This window comes from Lepisma saccharinum, unplaced genomic scaffold (genome assembly GCF_977018435.1).
Source record: "Lepisma saccharinum unplaced genomic scaffold, izLepSacc3.1 HAP1_SCAFFOLD_144, whole genome shotgun sequence".
NCBI classification, from domain to species: Eukaryota; Metazoa; Arthropoda; class Insecta; order Zygentoma; family Lepismatidae; genus Lepisma; species Lepisma saccharinum.
Genome location: NW_028142955.1, coordinates 577,767 through 583,422, shown reverse-complemented (window position 1 = coordinate 583,422; position 5,656 = coordinate 577,767).

Below are 5,656 nucleotides of genomic sequence, written 5' to 3'. Positions count from 1 at the left end.
CTATTAAGCCCGTTATCGATTTTTGTACCGTCACGGAAAACCCGTGAAATATTTTTGAATTCTTACTTCCTCGCTGATACACGAAGTTTACAAGAAACTATAGACCAAGTAATTTCAAGTGTGTGAGGCATGTATATAAGTAATGTTTAAATTATATCTCCCATATTGTTACTTTCTATTAAGCCCGTTATCGATTTTTGTACTGTCACGGAAAACCCGGGAAATATTTTTGAATTCTTATTCTTCGCTGAGACACCAAGTTTACAAGAAACTATAGACAAAGAAATATCAAGTGTGTGATGTTTGTATATAGTAATGTTTAGATTATATCTCCTATATTGTTACATTCATTTAAGCCCGTTATCGATTTTTGTACCGTCACGGAAAACCCGGGAAATATTTTTGAATTCTTACTTCTTCGCTGATACACCAAGTTTACAAGAAACTATAGACCAAGTAATTTCAAGTGTGTGAGGTTTGTAAATAAGTAATGCTCAAATTATATCTCCCATATTATTACTTTCTATTAAGCCCGTTATCAATTTTTGTACCGTCACGGAAAACCCGGGAAATATTTTTGAATTCTTATTCTTAGCTGGGACACGAAGTTTACAAGAAACTATAGACAAAGTAATATCAAGTGTGTGAGGTTTGTATATAGTAATGTTTAAATTATATCTCCTATATAGTTAAATTCTATTAAGCCCGTTATCGATTTTTGTACCGTCACGGAAAACCCGGGAAATATTTTTGAATTCTTACTTCTTCGCTGAGACACGAAGTTTACATGAAACTATAGACCAAGTAATATCAAGTGTTTGAGGTTTGTATATAAGTAATGTTTAAATTATATCTCCTATATTGTTACTTTCTATTAAGTCCGTTATCGATTTTTGTACTGTCACGGAAAACCCGGGAAATATTTTTGAATTCTTACTTCTTCGCTCAGACAGGAAGTTTAAAAGAAACTATAGACAAAGTAATTTCAAGTGTGTGAAGTTTGCATATAAGTAATGCTTAAATTATACCTCCCATATTGTTACTTTCTATTAACCCCTATATCGATTTTTGTACCGTCACAGAAAACCCGGGAAATATTTTTGAATTCTTACTTCTTCGCTGAGACACGAAGTTTACAACAAACTATAGACCAAGTAATTTCAAGTGTGTGAGGTTTGTATATACGTAATGTTTAAATTAAATCTTCTATATTGTTACTGTCTATTAAGCCCGTTATCGATTTTTGTACCGTCACGGAAAACCCGGGAAATATTTTTGAATTCTTACTTCTTCGCTAAGACACGAAGTTTACAAGAATCTATAGACCAAGTAATATCAAGTGTCTGAGGTTTGTATATAAGTAATTTTTAAATTATATCTCCTATATTCTTACTGTCTATCAAGCCCGTTATCGATTTTTGTACCGTCACGGAAAACCCAGGAAATATTTTTGAATTCTTACTTCTTCGCTGATACACGAAGTTTACAAGAAAATATAGACCAAGTAATTTCAAGTGTGTGATGTTTGTATATAAGTAATACTTAAATTATATCTCCCATATTATTACTTTCTATTAAGCCCGTTATCGATTTTTGTACCGTCACGGAAAACCCGGGAAATATTTTTGAATTCTTATTCTTCGCTGAGACACTAAGTTTACAAGAAACTATAGACAAAGTAATATCAAGTGTGTGAGGCTTGTATATAGTAATGTTTAAATTATATCTCCTATATTGTTACATTCTATTAAGCCCGTTATCGATTTTTGTACCGTCACGGAAAACCCGGGAAATATTTTTGAATTCTTTCTTCTTCGCTGAGACACGAAGTTTACAAGAAACTATAGACCAAGTAATATCAAGTGTGTGAGGTTTGCATATAAATAATGTTTAAATTATATCTCCTATATTGTTACTTTCTATTAAGCCCGTTATCGATTTTTGTACCGTCACGGAAAACCCGGAAATATTTTTGAATTCTTAATTCTTCGCTGAGACAGGAAGTTTAAAAGAAACTATAGACCAAGTAATATCAAGTGTGTGAGGTTTGTATATAGTAATGTTTAAATTATATCTCCTATATTGTTACTTTCTATTAAGCCCGTTATCGATTTTTGTACCGTCACGGAAAACCCGGGAAATATTTTTGAATTCTTATTCTTCGCTGAGACACGAAGTTTGCAAGAAACTATAGACAAAGTAATATCAAGTGTGTGAGGTTTGTATATAGTACTGTTTAAATTATATCTCCTGTATTGTTACATTCTATTAAGCCCGTTATCGATTTTTGTACCGTCACGGAAAACCCGGGAAATATTTTTTAATTCTTACTTCTTCGCTGAGACACGAGGTTTACAAGAAACTATTGACCAAGTAATTTCAAGTGTGTGAGGTTTGTATATAAGTAATGTTTAAATTATATCTTCTTTATTGTTACTGTCTATTAAGCCCGTTATCGATTTTTGTACCGTCACGGAAAACCCGGGAAATATTTTTGAATTCTTACTTCTTCGCTGAGACACGAAGTTTACAAGAAACTGTAGAGCAAGTAATATCAAGTGTGTGAGGTTTGTATATAAGTAATGTTTAAATTATATCTCCTATATTGTTTCTTTCTATTACGCCCGCTATCGACTCTTTTACCGTCATGAAAAACCCCGGAAAAAGTTTTGATTTCTTACTTCCTCGCTGAGACACGAAGTTTACAACAAACTATACACAAACTAATATCAAATGTGTGAGGTTTGTATATAGTAATGTTTAAATTATATCTCCTATATTGTTACTTTCTATTAAGCCCGTTATCGATTTTTGTACCGTCACGGATAACCCGGGAAATATTTTTGAATTCTTACTTCTTCGCTGAGACACAAAGTTTACAGGAAACTATAGACCAAGTATTATCAAGTGTGTCAGGTTTGTATATAAGTAACGTTTAAATTATATCTCCTATACTGTTACTTTATACTAAGCCCGTTATCGATTTTTGTACCGTCACGGAAAACTTGGGAAATATTTTTGAATTCTTACTTCTTCGTTGAGACACGAAATTCACAAGATACTGTAGACTAAATATATTGGATGTGTGAGGTTTTTTATTAAGTAATCTGTACATAAAATTTTCTATGAGATTACTTTCTATTAAGCCCGTTGTTTATTTTTGTACCGTCACAAAAAATCCGGGTAATAATTTTGAATTCTTACTTTATCGCTGAGACACGAAATTTTAAAGAATCCATCTACCAAATATTATCGAATGTGTGAGGTTTGTACCTAATTAATCGTTATGTAAAATCTTCTATTCTATTACTTTCTATTAACCAGTTTTTTTTATTTTTTTTAACGTCACGAACAAAACGGGAAATATTTTTGAATTGTTACTTCTTCGCTGAGACACGAAATTCAAAAGAAACTGTTCACCAAATATTATCGAATGTGTGAGTTTTGTATCTAAGAAATCTTTAGATAAACATTTATTTCCTATTACTTTCTATTAAGCCCGCCTTTGATATTTTTACTGTCACGGAAACCCGGGAAACATTTTTGAATTCTTACTTCTTCGCTGAGACACGAAATTTTAAAGAAAGCATCGACCAAATATTATCGAATGTGTGAGGTTTGTATCTAAGTAATCTCTATATAAAATATTCTATGTTATTACTTTCTTTTAATCCCGTTATTTTATTTTTGTATCGTCACGAACAAAACGGGAAATATATTTGAATTCTTGCTTCCTGTCTGAGACAAAGAATCTTCTATGTGATTACTTTCTATTAAGCCTATTTTTTATTTTTGTATTGTCACTAAAAATCCAGGATTTTTTAAAAATTCTTTCTTCTTAGCTGAAACACGAAATTTACAAGAAACTAAGGACCAAATATTATTCAGTGTGTGGGTTCTGAATCTAAGTAATCTTAAAAAATCTTCAATCTCATTACTTTCTATTAAGCCAGTTTTTTTATTTTTTTATGATCACGGTAAACTATGGAAATATTTTAGAATTCTTACTTCTTCGCTGAGACTTGAAATTCAGAACATACTTTGAAACAGATATTATCAAATGTATGAGTTTTGTATCTAAGTAATCTTTAAATAAAATATTCAGTGTGATTACTTTCTATTAGGCCCGTACCGTCTCGAGAAATGCGATTTTTTTTATTGTTACTTCTTTGCTGAGACACGAAATTCACAAGAAACTGTTGACCAAATATTTTCGAATGTGTGAGTTTTGTATCTAAGTAATCTTTAAATAAACATATATTTTCGATTACTTTCTATTAAGCCCGTCTTTGATATTTGTACCGTCACGGAAAATCCGGGAAGTAATTTTTACTTCTTACTTCTTCGCTGTTACACGAAGATTACAGGAAACAATGGGCCAAATATTATCGAGTGCGTGAGGTTTGTTTTTAAGTAATCTTTATATAAAATCCTCTATGTGATTACTTTCTATTAAGCCCGTTTTTTTATTTTTGTACCGTTACGGAAACCCCTAAGACTATTCTGAAAATATATTTTTTTCGCTTCGATGTAATTCGTATGAATTCATGGACAAAATGTTATTATGTTGGTGAGTTATAAGGCTATTTAATCCTTCCTGTAATATTTCATGGACTATATCTATGTATGAAGTCCCTTTTTTATTTTTGAGCTGTCAGGGAAAAAACGGGAAATATTTCTTAAATTATTTCTTCCTCTGTAACAAACGCAGTTCATAAGATAATATGGGTGTGTGTGATAATATTATCACAAGTGTGAGGTTTGTATTTGATAAATTTTTATATATTGATTTATATGCTAATGCGTTATATTAACTCTTCTTGATTTGAGAACCGTTACGGAACACCTAGAATTTTTTAAAATAAGTTTCGTTTCCTGTTGAGAGGCTCTTTTTCACAACAAATGTGAATTTTTTTCTTCAGCTTTTTGTGTAATAATATCAAATCAAAACTTAATGGACATGTACTTTATATTATGTCTTTTTGAATTTTTCCTCAACGTAACTTACCGAAAATAACATTAACATACTTAGCGTCAGCTTAGTATAATCGTATCGTTCCTTTAGGAAAGCAGGGATCTTAACCCGGGACCATTAAATGTCCCACGAGTAGCGATAGCATCTTACATCGCAGGTGTTCGCTAGGAGAATAACTCTTATGTGAGAGGTTGTACTTGAATAGCAGTGAATGGCAATGAATACTCAATACACACTATATTGGATTTAGGTCTCACTACCATTGTATCAGCATGTTGTTAGGAAAATACCTGTATTCAAGTAGAAGCTAAATATCTCCGGTTATTTCGTGTATCAGCGAAGAAGTAAGAATTAAAACATGTTTCCAAGATTTTTCGTGATGAGTAGTAATAAATACCATAGGATGAGGACAAAAAATCGTACAAATGAAGAGTTCATATGATTAACAGACAGATTTAGCTATACTTAAAACTATGTCAAGATGCCCATATGAGTCAATTGCCCCAAGTGTGATACACTGTCAAATTCAAAGAATCCTGAATTCTAGTGTACAAATGAAGAACTCTTAACAAACTAATTTGGCTACACTTAAAACTGTATCAAGTTGTCCATAAGAGCCTATTGCCTACAGTGTGCTACTCTGTCAAAATCCCAAGAATCCCGAATTCTAGTGTACAAATG